The following is a 7968-nucleotide window of genomic DNA, read 5'->3' as shown; positions in this document are numbered from 1 at the left end:
TCAACACACTGCATTTTAATATCTAAACTTCTGGCAACAAAAGTGAGTCCACCCCCTGACAAGGTCCAAATTGGGCCCAATTAGCCATTTTCCCTCCCCGGGGTCATGTGACTCGTTAGTGTTACAAGGTCTCAGGTGTGAATGGGGAGCAGGTGGGTTACATTTGGTGTTATCGCTATCACTCTCTCATACTGGTCACTGGAAGTTCAGCATGGCACCTCATGACAAAGAACTCTGAGGATCTGAAGAAAAGAATTGTTGCTCTACATAAAGATGGCCTAGGCCAGGGCTCAAAATTTCAAGCTACTAGCCAGGCCGTAAGAGTTACTCGCCACCAGTTGCCCCACCCAACCCCTACCCTGCTACACCCCTAATTCCGTCCCTGAACACGTCCACGTAAATTATGTCATGAAATGACACTGTTAAATGTTACCCACATTACATCAGAGTCCCCCCACATTACATCAGGGCCTCCAATGTCCCCCTAAACACTCCATCATACTTAGACCATGCACCGCATACAACCATAACCCCCCATAATCACTCACAAAACCATAACTCTGCCAAGCATATCCTACCTACTATCCAACCCAGCAATACCTCAAATGCCCCATATTCTACCACCCATAATAACCACATCATCCTGAACCTTACCAAACCACCCATGCATGTAGGTTTACATACAGACACCTGTTCATACATACACAGATATGTACAGACACATACACACATGTACATACACAGAAATGCACAGACACATGTATATACACAGAAATACACATGTACATACATACAGACACGTGCGTGTGTGTGCGCGCACGCACACGTACACCACCCTATAAAAAGTTGCAGTACTTCGTTACCTTCACTCACAGAGCCGGGTACTGCACTCTAGGGGGAGGCAGAGAGCATAACACACTCCTTCCTTTGCTTTCACTTTGCTCAATCTTTGTGCAGTCTGACATCTCCCAATGCGAGTGACAGATCCGGCCTAAGCATCGAGCCTGCTCAGGAAGACGGCCCTGGGGACACACTTGCCCCCACCTTATTTCCACTCACCAATGTGAGCAGGCGAGTGGAAATTTCAAGGCCTGGCCTAGGCTATAATAAGATTGCCAAGGCCCTGAAACTGAGATGGCCAAGACCATACAGAGGTTTAACAGGACAGGTGGGCAACGAGACTCCAGACATTGATCTTCTGGCTTCCAGATTCAACAACAAATTGGACAGGTTTGTAGTCAGGTCCAGGGGCTCTCGGGCCTATCCAATGGGCTCTCTGGTGATACCGTGTAATTCTTTAAAATTTATCTACACTTTTACTCCTCCAGATTCTCCGTTGTCTGCTTCCACAAGTTCGAGAAAAAGGACATTCCAGTGATTCTCATTGACCTAAGAGAGCATGGTACACCTGACAGACTCTCTGTAGGCCTTCCCAGATCTTCTGTCCTAGGGGCCAATACACTAACCTGCTTCTCAGTCACTGTTTTTGACAGCATGGCTGTGGAAAGTGAGGTCTTGGGGAACAGAGGCCTATCGGATTTGGTCATCCCTACCCTCTTGAAGGTTAGAAAGTCTACTATCCCACCTGGAAGGTCTATTTTGTTTGGTTTTAGACAAGTGCATTTCATTGTGGGAAGCATTCTTTCCTCCTTTCAGCCCAGTCTGGATCAGTATCTGGCTTGGAGTGCTATCGAAGGGTAAAGCTTGGCATTGGCTGTTCTGCTTTAGAGACTGTTGGCCTCTTATTTTTCAGCAAAGACCTTTATGCAGGACGTTGCACATATCTTATCCCTGTACACTCCCCTGTGTCACCTTGGAACCTTAATCTGGTTCTTTCAGCTCTTCAACTGCCAACTTTTGAACCTGTTGGGAAATTTGCTTACAAGATGGCCTATTGCTTTCTGCAAAACTGACTAGTTGGGAATGAGAGGGGATGTCCCAGCAGCTTTCTTTTTGCCACTGTCCAATCACCTGTAGGTGTAGCTACTTATAGTCCATGGTAAAGACTAAAGATCCCATGTCCTGTACTCCAAGAAATGGATGTTACGGAGAAGTCTACTTTTTTTTTTTTGGTGCTAGTAAGCCCATTCTGGATGGTGCGTATTGCCTGCTAGACCAGTCACTTGTAGCTGATACAGACAGCTCTAAATCTCGAAATGTACAGACTGCGTTGATAGGGACCAAGATTGTTTTTTTTGGAGTAATGACTACTAACTGACTCCTTGTGTACCAAATCCTCAAATGATATAGTACAACCCTCCTCATCCTTGGCCAACTGTGCGGAATCAAATGCAGCCTCGGAATTGAGGGACTAACTGGGGAGGGTGTGGAAACTTGCAAAAAAGCCTATAAAAAAGGTACCAGGGGCATGTCATGGGGCCCCCTACTGACCCCGGGCCCTCGGGCAGTGCCCAAGTTTCCAAATGGTCAGTCCAGCCCTGGCCCTTGCATTCTGAGTCAGCTATCATGGCTGCGATTTTGCTCAAAAATGCAGCAGCTGAGAATTCTTCCATAGATGATATTGAAGAAGGATTGACTGCAGAAGAGGTTAGGCAAGAATCAGAAGTGATACGGCTCAGACAGGGAGCGGTGATCTGGACTATCGGGGTCAGGTTCTTTGGAGGGGATACTGCAAGATCTTCCAGCACTGGTAACAGATTGCTAGGTGGCCAGGACCAATCTACTTGCTCTTGTGATCTGCCACATGAGTAGAGTAGACAGCCCACAGGGGTGCTCCCAAGAATGTTGTATCCAGGGATTATAAACGAGAATGTTGGTTCCTGTCACCACCCTGCTTCATTTTATCAGAACTTGCCAACATCCCTGAAAAAAATAAAGTGGATTTATCCAGTGCAGCCGCTCTCAAGGGGTCATCACCCTTGATCCAGAAGAGGAGAGCTTTCAATTCAAGCCTGTCCACCATCCCGAAAGCAAGATATAGCATCTGCCCCATACTGGATCTAAGGGTTCTCAACAGTTTCCTCTGGGTACAAAAATTCTGTATGTCATTGCTTCCACCTCACCATTGCTTGGCCCCTGTGAACACCACGGTTGCTTAGCCCAGCTTGCTGGGATATTATTGTCTATGTTTTGTTGTGGGCATGCAACTCACCAATTTGTTGTCCTTCTCTTTCGCCTGTCCACTGAACCTTGGGTCTTCACCAAGGCAGTAGCCCCTATTTTTGCTCTGCTTGATTCTCAGGGCATGCTCTTAGTGACATATTTGAACAATCTTCTTGAGGGAACAGTGGAGTCAGTCAATGTCCAATGGACCCTGCAGATAACAAGATATTTTGGCAGATCTCAATATCCAAAATTCAACTGGTTCATGGAGTATCTGGGCCTGATCTTAGACACGACCCTATCCAATGTTTTCCTTTTCCTTGACAAACTCCAGTCTTTCTGTTCCCATGTTCAGACACTGCAGTCCAGGAGCCACCCAACCCTCCATTTTTTTGCATGAGGCTCCTAAGCAAAATGATGTCCTCCTTTGAGGCAGTTCCATATGCCCATTTTCATTCCAGATCATTGCAACGTCACATTCTGATAATGTGGGACAAGAGGATACAGTCTTAGGATTGCCCTATACACCTGACCAGCAGGACCAGGCTTGCCCTGGTGTTGGTTGGTCACCACAGTTTGGAATCTTTCTCCCCAATGGTTTGGAAGGTGCTCACAACAGATACCAGCCCATCAGGCTGGGTAGGATTTATAGGAACCCCCCCAGTACAGGTATTTGTTCATCAGAGGAAGCTCAACTCCTGATCTGTATTCTGAAACTAAGGGTGAATCAGTTACTCTTCAGTGCTCAACACCTTGTCTACTAGGTCTTTTAACTAGGACCCAGTTGGACAATGCCATGGCAGGGGCTGGCTTACATCAGTCATCAAGGAGGCACTGGAAGTCCTACAGCTCAAAGAGAAGATGATCTTGTTCTGGCTTGGCTAGAACATATCCCTCTAGCCCTGCCTGCCAAGCTCACCCAAGTGCAGAAAACTTGGTCATCAATGTCTTGACTAAAGAGAATGGCCTCTTCACCCCAAGATGTTTCAAGAGCTCTGTTGCAAGTAGAGGATGCCAGATGTGGACCTCCTGGGTTCCGGGTTTAGCACCAAACTCGGCAGGTTTGCCGCCAGGTCCAGTTATCCTCTAGCCTTTGCAGTGGATGCACTGGTGACTCTGTGGGGTCAGTTCAACCTGACCTTCACTTCCCCTCCCCCCCCCCCCCCCCCCCCCCGAAGCTCCTTCAATGCTTGCTCTACAGGATTGAGATAGAGGGCATTCCAGTGTTTGTTACAGCACCAAATTATCCCAAGTGAACATGGTACTCAAACCTCATCAGGTTCCTGGCAGACTATCTGTGGGCCTACCCCATTGTTTGGATCTTGAGCCTCTCTACAGCTGCATGGAGAAGTGCAGGATCTGGTGAAGTATTCTGTCCTCCTCTGCTGCGACAAAGTGGGGGTAGAGACAAGGGAAGCGGGGGTGGGGGTTGCAGAAGAGGTGCGAGGGCCACATGAAATGGCCTGGTTGGCCGGATTGTGTTTGACACGTGTGCCATAGAGGAGAGCATGCTTCTTATTCCACTATTGCGAGGTGGATACACCAGTTCCTTATTAAAGCTGATGCACTCCAGGGCGAATTTCTCCCTTTTCTTGGCTGGAGCGCACTCCACTAAATCAGATGACAGTCTAACCCTTCCATTAAAAAACAGTTATAGATTCATTTTAGAAAGCAGGGTGGCCACAGACATGAAATTATTTTGATTGAGTTCAGTTAGCCCAGGGGGTCTCCAAACTTTCTATACACGGCCGGTTTACTGACCTTCAGACTATAGGAGGGCCGGAGTGGCCAGTGGGGGTAGGAGTAAAGAAAATTACATAGTGCTTGTAGTCAGTGGAAGGAGGAATAGTGCCCCATCATTGGTATCAGTGGGAGGAATAGTGCCCCATCATTGGTGTCAGTGGGAGGAATAGTGCCCCATCATTGGTGTCAGTGGGAGGAATAGTGCCCCATCGTTGGTGTCAGTGGGAGGAATAGTGCCCCATCGTTGGTGTCAGTGGGAGGAATAGTGCCCCATCGTTGGTGTCAGTGGGAGGAATAGTGCCCCATCGTTGGTGTCAGTGGGAGGAATAGTGCCCCATCGTTGGTGTCAGTGGGAGGAATAGTGCCCCATCGTTGGTGTCAGTGGGAGGAATAGTGCCCCATCGTTGGTGTCAGTGGGAGGAATAGTGCCCCATCATTGGTATTTGTTGGAGTAATAGTGCCCCATCCTTGGTATTGGAGGAATAGTATCCCATCCTTCATATTAGCTGGAGGAACAGTATGTAATTGTTTATATCAGTGGGAGGAATTGTGCCTTTTGGTTGGCGTTAGTGGGAAGAATAGTACCCCGTGGGCCAGATAGAGGCAGGCCAAGGGCCACGGGCCACAGTTTGGAGACCACTGAGTTAGCTTATTGGCAGTTTCTCCCACAACCTGTATTATTAATTAGTTATTTAGATAATCAATCTGCTATTAAACACAAAATCTCACACCGGAGGTTCTCTGCACTCAGCGCTGTCATCTACAGAGTGACCATTAGGCGGCAGTGTCTGCCCTGCCTTTGGCAGTCAGTTCAGATCTGCAGTTGTGCCACATGATGGGGAAGACTTATAACCCCCCATGGCTGTCTCAGGGAAGAAGAATTCTTCCAATATAAACAGCGGAAACAGCAATGCAATGAGTTTCTGCGATGGGGGGAATCTCCTGGCGAGGGAGGTCATGGGCTCCTGCCCCGGGGGAACCCATCAAATGCCCCTTTTATTCCCCACCAGTCCCTGTGCGGAGGTGGCAGAACATAAAGGACCATCTGCAATGTAAATGCCTCATTTATCAAAGTGTCTGATGGAAAAATGCAACTGTGCATTGCGTCCGACACGGATAGATGAGTCCCAATATACAATCATCCCTCTTAGATTGTAAGCTCTGTGGAGCCGGGCCCTGTGTATCCTCCTGTATTCATTTGTATTGCAGTTGTACTGTCTGCCCTCATGTTGTACAGCGCTGAGTACACTGTTGGCGATACATTAATCCGGTATAATAATAATGACTCGTAATGTCCCATGTCTGTCACCTATACACAGTGGCGTCCCTAGGGTTGGTGTCACACTTGGTGACACCCCCTCCGACGATCCCCGCAGGATGGATCGGATCTGCGGATTGAGCATAATGGATCGGACTCCGATCCATTATGCTCAATGTGCAGATCCGATCCATCCTGCGGGGATCGTCGGCTTGCTTTACAATTTACCTTTTCGTGGAACGGGTCCTGTATAGGTTGCATGCCGACGATCCCCGCAGAATGGATCGGATCTGCGCATTGAGCATAATGGATCGCAGTCCGATCCATTATCCTCCCCAATCCACAGATTTCATCCATCCTGCGGGGATCGTCGGCATGCAACCTATACAGGGTGACACCGGACTCGCTCCACCAAAGGGTAAGCTGTAAAGCAAGCCGACGATCTCCGCAGGAAGGATCGGAGCTGTGGATTGGGGAGCATAATGGATCGGAGTCTGATCCATTATGCTCAATCCCCAGATCCGATCCATCCTGCAGGGATCGTCGGCTTCCTTTACAACTTACCTTTTGGTGGAGCGAGTCCGGTGTCACGCGGTGCGGCGCTCACCCCCTGCATCTGCCTAGGGACGCCACTGCCTATATAGCCCCCATTGTTCGTCATACTCCGTGCCCATTGTACAACTAATGAGACACATTGGAGATGGACAGACCCGGCTCGTCCATCCTGTCCGGAAACTAAACCCCCAGCGTAGCAATAATCACAGTTCTTCGTGGCCTAAAGTAGATCAGATCTCAAAAAGCGAAGCTTTGCTGTGTTATAGGGAACATCTAGAAGTATTCCTTACACTGAAGCAATGCCCTGAAATATCCTCCTTTTACCCTTTGAGCCTCATAACTGTAGATCTGCAGCGTGAGATCATCTAAGGCACTGCTGACTCGGACTGCTAGTCTGCAAATCAGTCCGTCTCATGTATTTCCTAGCAAAGCGGCTATCTGGAGAATACCAAAAATCTTCCAACTTATCACTTGACTTAATTAACAAGATGATCGCAACCGACTTTCAGTACGGCAGTTACTATACCAGCAGCCGGAGGGGTGGAAAATTGTGGCCGTTTCCCAAATAATAATTTAATAGCCAGATAGGCGTAGGATGGATGGATAGATAGATGAGGGAGGGAGGGAGGGAGGGATGGATGGATAGATAGATAGATAGATAGATAGATAGAGAGTCATAGATAGATGAGGGAGGGAGGGAGGGAGGGATGGATGGATGGATAGATAGATAGATAGATGATAGAGAGTCATAGATAGATAATAGATAGATGATGTAGACAGACTTAGAAGACTGGAGGCTGCCTGACTTTTGTCCCATTGACATGTACAGGGGGGGGGGGGTCTGTATTATAATGGGGGCTCCAGGCTCTCTTCTTTTCTTTTGTTTGGCTGATTTATGCTGTAGTCAGTCCATTTTACATGTAAATGAGGCAAAAAAATCCTGGCCTGGGGCGAACCCTGGAAAGACTCATCCACCAATTAATGCCCCCCCCCACAGGCAAGCTCTTTGATTACTGGAAAATCTGCCTCCCCCAGGGTCCTTACATTACAAATTACACTTCATTCATCCCCTGTGGACCCTCACCCCCCTCCTATTACATCCCAGACTGGGGATCCCTGTGCTCTAAAATACACCTCAGATTTAGGGAGTCCTGACCCCCACAGCCCAGGTTCAGGTGTTTTTTGTGCCCCCCTATTATACTACAAATTCAGGGGGTCCTTGTGAACCTCATTACACCCCAGACTCAGAGGAATCCTGCCCCTCCAAGACTTAGGAGATCCCCATGCCCCTCATAACACCCCAGATCCCCCCCCCCCCCACACACACACACACACACACACACACTATA

The sequence above is a fragment of the Staurois parvus genome, unplaced genomic scaffold (genome assembly GCF_062004578.1).
Source record: "Staurois parvus isolate SC_StPar_1 unplaced genomic scaffold, SC_StPar_1.0 ptg003809l, whole genome shotgun sequence".
NCBI lineage: Eukaryota > Metazoa > Chordata > Amphibia > Anura > Ranidae > Staurois > Staurois parvus.
Note: the sequence above shows the minus strand (reverse complement) of the source record.